Source organism: Bombina bombina, chromosome 4 (assembly GCF_027579735.1).
Source record: "Bombina bombina isolate aBomBom1 chromosome 4, aBomBom1.pri, whole genome shotgun sequence".
NCBI lineage: Eukaryota > Metazoa > Chordata > Amphibia > Anura > Bombinatoridae > Bombina > Bombina bombina.
In genome coordinates, this window is record NC_069502.1 from 957,722,387 (window position 1) to 957,730,486 (window position 8,100).

An 8,100-nucleotide genomic window follows, 5' to 3' on the forward strand; every position below is an offset into this window, starting at 1 on the left:
AAAATGATAAAATATGAGGAAAAAATTGAAAAAAAACACACTTTTTCTAACTTTGACCCCCAAAATCTGTTACACATCTACAACCACCAAAAAACACCCTTTTAGGTTTCTCACAGAAATTATTTACAAACAGCTTGTGCAATTATGGCACAATTGGTAGTAAATGCTTCTCTGGGATCCCCTTTGTTCATAAATAGCAGACATATATGTCTTTGGAGTTGCTTTTTGGTAATTAGAAGGCCGCTAAATGCCACTGCGCACTACATGTGTATTATGCCCAGCAGTAAAGTAGTTAAAGGGACATTAAACACTTTGAGATGGTAATATAAAATGATACATTTTATATATAAAACAACTCTGCAATATACTTTCATTATTAATTTTGTCCTCTTTGCCTGTAATTCCATTCTGAAATTGTGAGCTTTTCAGTTCCTGTTAGAAATGGAAGTGCAGCACACTGTAAAATCCAGCACAACCATTGGCTGCACACTATAGTGACCTATTTATAACTGTCCCTAATTGGCCACAGCAGAGAAGGTAACACAAGTTACAACATGGCAGCTCCCAGTGTTTTATAGACACTAACATTTTACACTTATTTTGTCACTTTTTAAACAACTAATGAAACTTTAAAAAATACATCTACATGTTAGTCATGGACTAATCTTTTCTTTGAATGTATCATTCTATCTAGCGTGTATTTAGTGTTTAATGTCCCTTTAATTACGGAGCATGTAGGGAGCTTGTACGGTTAATTTTGGCTTTAGTGTAGTGTAGTAGACAACCCCAAGTATTGATCTAGGCCCATTTTGGTATATTTCATGCCACCATTTCACCGTCAAATGCGATAAAATAAAAAAAAATGTTACATTTTTCACAATTTTAGGTTTCTCACTGAAATCATTTGCAAACAGCTTGTGCAATTAAGGCACAAATGGTTGTAAATGCTTCTCTGTGATCCCCTTTGTTCAAAAATAGCAGATTATATGGCTTTGGCGTTACTTTTTGGTAATTAGAAGGCTGCTAAATGCCGCTGCACACCACACGTGTATTATGCCCAGCAGTGCAGGGGTTAATTAGGGAGCTTGTAGGGTTAATTTTAGCTTTAGTGTAGTGTAGTAGACAACCCAAAGTATTGATCTAGGTCCATTTTGGTATATTTCATGCCACCATTTCACCGCCAAATGCGATCAAATAAAAAAATTGTTCGCTTTTTCACAAACTTTAGGTTTCTCACTGAAATTATTTACAAACAGCTTGTGCAATTATGGCACAAATGGTTGTAAATGCTTCTCTGTGACTCCCTTTGTTGAGAAATAGCAGATATATATGGCTTTGGCGTTGCTTTTTGGTAATTAGAAGGCTGCTAAATGCTGCTGTGCATCACACATGTATTATGGCTAGCAGCAAAGGGGTTAATTAGGTAGCATTTTGGGAGCTTGCAGGGTTAATTTTAGCTTTAGTGTAGAGATCAGCCTCCCACCTGACACATTACACCCCCTGATCCCTCCCAAACAGCTCTCTTCCCTCCCCACCCCACAATTGTCCCCGCCATGTTAAGTACTGGCAGAAAGTCTGCCAGTACTAAAATAAAAGCTATCTTTGATATTTTTTTTAAAATAAGTATATTTACATATGCTGCTCTGTAGGATCCCCCCCCACAAACAGCTCTCTAACCCTCCCCCTCTTACTTATTGATAGCCATCTTGGGTACTGGCAGCTGTCTGCCAGTACCCAGTTTACAATAAAATATATATTTTTTTATATTTTTTCTGGCGATCCCGCCCACGATCTAGCCCCCCTCCACATCACACGGCTCATCGATGGCCGCCCACCTGCCTCCCAGATTGGCTCCCACCCACCAACGATACCGGCCATCGATGTCCGGTGCAGAGAGGGCCACAGAGTGGCTCTCTCTGCATCGGATGGCCAAGGAGAGTTATTGCAGGATGCCTCGATATCGAGGCATCACTGCAATAACCGGAAAGCGGCTGGAAGCGATCCTTTCCAAGACCAAGGACGTACGCCATACGTCCTCGGTCGTTAAGTGTATTTTTTTTTTAGGACATACGGCGTACGTCCTTGGTCCTTAAGGGGTTAAGCAACTTTCTAATTTACTTCTATTATCAATTTTTCTTCGTTCTCTTGCTATCTTTATTTGAAAATGAAGGCATCTAAGCTAAGGAGCCAGACTTTTTTTTGTTTAGCACACTGGACAGCACTTGTTTATTTGTGGGTGAATTTATCCACCAATCAGCAAGAACAACCCAGGTTGGTAACAAAAAATGGGCTGGCATCCAAACTTACATTCTTACTTTTCAAATAAAGATACCAAGAGAATGAAGAAAATTTGATTAATAGGAGTAAATTAGAAAGTTGCTTATCCTTTTAATGCCGTTATGCCGTCATAGCTAACGACTGTCCTGAAGCCTTCTGTGCATTCAGGATTTGATCGCGGTCTGGAGGGTTGTAGGGACGCCCCCCAGACGCGATCCAATAATTGAAATCTTGCGATCGTGAGGACGATCGCGTGGTTTAAATTTGTCTACATCGGAACAGTTTGTCAGGTTAGGAAATGTCCAGAAGAAGACCAAAATGCTAGGGCGAGCTTAAACAACACCCTTGCACTCTGAGTTTAATCCAGGACGTGACCCCACGACAACCTCCAAAAAACAATGTACTCAAGATATGGAGCAGGGTTAGCCTGTGCCAAAGTAATTCAAGATATCAGCCAGATAGACTTCTGAATAAGGAACTGGTCTCAGGAAATGTCTTCCACAGAATCAGGAGAGCAGGGATAGTCCATTTATACTCAGACAGAAGAAGGGTAAAACAGGAAACAGTTAATAATGAAGAAGTAGGTAATTTGTTTTCAGGCAGTCTGAGGGTTAACACTGTGTAGACAGTCTTTGCAAAGTATGCAACAGGTAATCAGGCAGTTTGAGGGTTAACACTGAGTAGACAGTCTTTGCAGAGTATGCAACAGGTAATCAGACTGTTTGAGGGTTAACACTGTGTAGACAGTCTTTGCAGAGTATGCAACAGGTAATCAGGCAGTTTGAGGGTTAACACTGTGTAGTCAGAACTTGCAGAATTAACAACATGTAATCAGGTAGTTTGAAGGTTAACACTGTGTTGTCAGAACTTGCAGAGATAGCAACAGGTAATCTGGTAGTTTGAAGGTTAACACAGATTAATCAGTACTTGTTGAGATTGGCAACAGGATATGAAGCAGTTTGAAGGTTTACACTGAATAATTGTATTTGCAGAGTTTGGAAACAGGTAAACATGCAGATTGAAGGTTTCACAGAAATAACAGAATTTGAATAGTTTGGCAGTACACAGAGTAGTCAGAATTTGCAGGGTTTGCAGCAGGTAAACAGGCAGTTTGAAAGTTTCACAAAACAAACAGTACTTGCATTGTTTGGAGACAGGTAATCAGGAGGTTGAAGGTTAATCCAGCATAGTAAATTCTTGAAGAGATTGGCAACAGAAAAGCAGCAGTTGGAGAGATTCCACAGTGAATTCCTAACAGAAGCCACAAAGTTAAACAAACAAATGGGCACTGGAGAAACAGGAAGCCTGGAATAAAAAGCCTGGTTGTGACATCATCAGGAAGGGGTGGCTCAGACACCTGTCAATCAAGCACAAAGAGAGGACTGCAGAGCTTCCCAGCAGCCGAGCGTGACAGTGCCCCCTCCTCAAGGACCTCTCCGGGGGACCCGACCGGGCCTGGCAGGGTATTTCTTGTGAAAAGACTTAACAAGAGCTGGAGCATGAACATGAGAGGCTGGTTCCCAAGATCGTTCAGAGATGGGATAACCCTTCCAATGGACCAGGTAGTACAGCCGATTGCCCCGTAGCTTGGAATCGAGAATCTGGCTGACTTCAAACTCAGAAGTTCCCTCTACGGAAAGTGGAGGAGGTGGTTTACTCTTGATAGAGTACCGATTGTAGATGACTGGCTTGAGTAGGGAGACATGAAACACTGGATGGATCTTTTTTTTTTTTTTTTTTTTAATTGGATTTTTCAACAAAAAAAAAAGAGAGTGGACAAGTACAACAATTAGTACATCCACAACGTACAGTTTCAATTACAAAACACATGAAAGATAAATAAAGAAGCGCATTCTATACGTTAAGTAGTCATAATCAACAGTTACATGACATGGAAACAGCCAGAAGGGAGTAAAAGAAAACAAAAGGAAAATAATGTACGGTTTCTGTATCATTCAAAAGGCCATTCTTGGGCCTTCTTAGCATCGGCGGTAGTGATGCTAAAATATAAAATGTTCAAATATATAGGAGACAACTTTTCACTAAATAAACGACTATCCCTCAAGACTGTTCAACAAGTTGTTAATAAAATTCTTAGATATAAATGATACATCAATCTCATTAGTTATTAATACTATTCTTGGATATAAATGATACATCAATTCCATTATATATATAAGAAGAAAAGAGAAAAAGAGAGAAAGAACTCATAACCGAGCAGGATTAGCTTTGCATTATGCTAGTTCAAAATTTAACCTAAAATTACTACCAGTAGTTTTCTATATCATGTATTTATTTGAACAAAAATATTTATCGGCTAGTGTCTTCTAGCCATATTCAAGCTGAACCCATTATAAAGACGGGCTTGGGCCCCAGGGGGGGGGGAGGGTGCGTGGCCGGAAAATAAAAGGGAAGAGGAGGAAAAAAAAAAAACAAAGAAAAAAAAAAGGGGAAAAGAGAAGGGGGAGGGGTTTTTCAATTAGTTATCTGAACTATTTCTATAGCTTCTGATAAAATCTAACCACTTGCATTCAAATCTGTGCTGATAACTTATTCCGTTATTAGAACTATCAAGCTGTTCTAGTGTATATTGAGAGTGTAGCAGATAGGTTAGATTATTAATTGTTGGTGCTCTGCTGGATTTCCAATTTTTCAAAATAAGGTATCTCCCCCCCAGAATTACAGTATTAATTAGCTCAATGTTAGGGACATATTCTACCAAGTCGTTCCGATCTACTAGAAAGATAGCATGTTGTAAATCTAAAACTAGATGAATATTAAGTACTCTGTTCAACCAAAATTGGATTTTACGCCAGAAGTGCTGGATCTTTGGACATCGCCAGATCATGTGGACCAGGTCGGCATTAACGGAACTGCAACGAGGGCAAAGGTGAACTGAGTTTCCACGCCATCTATTTAAATTGGCCGGAGTTATATGGATACAGTTTATAAGTTTAAAATGTGATTCTCGCCATGACGCCGATAGAGTAGCGCGTTCCACCATTACTATGCTGTGTTTAATTGTATCGAGCTCTAAGGTTTGAATGTCTCTGCTCCATTTTGAGTGAATATCTGATAGATTTGATTCACCAGACTCGAGAAGCATCATCCTATACCAATAGCTAATTGCGTGTTTGCCTGCCTTAAATAGAGCAAGGCCCATTTTAATACCTGGATGTAGGTGGTCTCTAGCTGGGTCTTTAGTGGTCTCAGTGTACCAATGCCGCACTTGTAAGTACGCATAGAAGTCAGTATTTTAAAGTCGATAGTGATTTTTTAAAGTTGCGAAAGTGTATACCCCAGACGTTTCTGGATCCCTAAATTGTACTAAGTGTTTCAACCCCAGTCTGAACCATCTGCTGAATAATTTGTTCCTGATGCCTGGGGTGAAGCACGGATTCCCTACAATGGGTACATATTCTGAAGTTTGTGGGGTGTCCTTCATGCACGTCCTAATGAATTGCCAAGCTTTAATAGTGTGGATTATTGTAGTTTTCGTTTTAACCTTGTGTGGTAGGTCCTTGATAGGGCAGTGTAGCAGCGCCACTAGGTTAAATGGAGTGACTAGATTTTGCTCAATTTCATAAGAAGCAACAAATGACCCAGCAGTGAGCCAATCCATGGCGACTTTGGCCAAACATAATTTATTGTAGATCAGAAAACTAGGAAGTGCTAAACCTCCGCTTTGCCTGGGAAACGAAAGTTTTTGTAGAGTAATACGTCTCTTGCCCGTACCCCAAATAAACAACCTGATGGAACTATCCAGACGTCTTAGGTCGACATTTGTTAGGGGAATTGGAATATTTTGCATTATGTAGAGTAACTTAGGTAGTATGATCATTTTAACCAGATTGATTTTTGCCGTCAATGATAAAGGTGACTTTGCCCAGTTTTTAAGATCTAATTGAATTTTATTTAATAATGGAGAGTAGTTCAGTAGATACCATTCCGCCGGGTCTGTACTAATTTTAATTCCTAAGTATGTAATATATTGATCTGCCACCTTGAAAGGTGGAGAATAGTCTATACCCATAGGTCTGGATAACCATAATAGATCAGATTTGGAGATATTTATTTTATAGCCTGAAAATGTGCCGAATTTGGCAATTATATCTATAATTGTTGGGATCTCAGATTGTGGCTTATTAAGAAAAAGTAACAGATCATCCGCATATAGAAGTAGTTTAAGATATTTGTCACCCAGAGGGATCCCTTGTAAATGTTGTTTCAACATTAATGCCAGAGGTTCAATTGCTAGATTGAACAATAGAGGTGAAATTGGACAACCTTGTCTCGTCCCTGTCAGAATCTCAAAGGTTTCTGTGAGGGAGCCATTGACCAAGAGTACTGAAGAGGCCTTCGCATATAAAGCATGGATACATTTAGGAAAGTGGTCCCTAAAGCCAAATTGTTCCATAGTAAAGAATAAGTGGTCCCAAATAATTGAGTCGAATGCTTTTTGAGCGTCGACTGACAAAATCGCTGTTTCCTCCCTATTGGGTGCCTTATCTATATGATAAAAGTCTAACAATAATAAGATTTTCCGAATACTAGCGGCTGGGTTCCTGTTCAACATGAAGCCGACCTGATCCGCATGAATCAGCGAGCCAAGGATACGTTTAAGTCTGTTCGATAGAATAGTTGTGAATATTTTATAGTCTGTGTTGAGTAGTGAGATAGGGCGGTATGAGTCAATAAGTTCTGGATCTTTGTTCTTTTTTGGAATTAAGATAATTTTAGAAGCTGAAAAATATGCTGAGGGCACCTTACCATTACACAAATAATCATTAAATAAATTGACCAATGGGGTGTTAATCTCCTCTTTAAGAATCTTATAAAATTCTGACGGAAGCATGTCGGGGCCAGCTGCTTTATCCAAACTGAGTTTATCAATAGCTTGCATTACCTCTATAGCTGTTATAGGTATATTAAGTTCCTCTGCCTCGTCTAAAGATAGCCTTGGGAGTGAGATTTTTTCCCAAAAACATTTTTTGTTCTGTGTGTGAATCTGAGGAGCTGCATAAAGTTTTTTTAAAAAAATTAGCAAAACCATTCTTGATTGCCTCTTTCTCAGTAACTCTTATCCCGTCTACCACAATAGCCTTAATTGGTTTAGGTGCAGTATGTAGTTTCACCTGGTTTGCTAGGAGTTTACCTATTTTACTACCGTATCTATAATAGCTGGTTCTTTGACGCTGATCTTGCTTTATGGTCTGTTGAAGATTGAATGCCTCCCACTCCTGTTTTGATTTTATATACCTGTGCCAGTTAGTATCATTAGGTGTCGTTATATAGGTGTTGTAGGAGTTGCTGAGGCAGTTAGACAGCTGAATCTCCCTTGAGCGTAAATTTGCTCTAAGTTTACAGGTATATTGCTTAATTTCTCCCCTGATCACTGCTTTGGCTGCTTCCCAAAATGTTTCTGGTTTAGAACTGTGTGAAAGATTTTGTGTCCTATATTCACTCCATCTTTCAGAGATAAATCTATTAAATGCTGGGTTTTTATATAAATAACGAGGGAACGTGTACCCTCTGTTTGGCTCATATTTAGTGTTATCTAGACCAATCTCCAAAGATATAGGAGCATGGTCTGAGATAGTGAATTCGCCAATTTGTGATTTAACCACTGAGCCAAGAAGTCTATCTGAGCCAAGGAAGTAATCAATACGTGAAAATGATTTGAACTGTTTTGATTCATATGTGAATGCTCGATTATTTGGGAATATGTGCCGCCATATGTCCCTAATCTTAAGTGTTCGACAGAATGATCTAAGAATTCTTGTTGCTTTTTGAGATACTTTGACAGTTGTTTGTTTGGTGGTC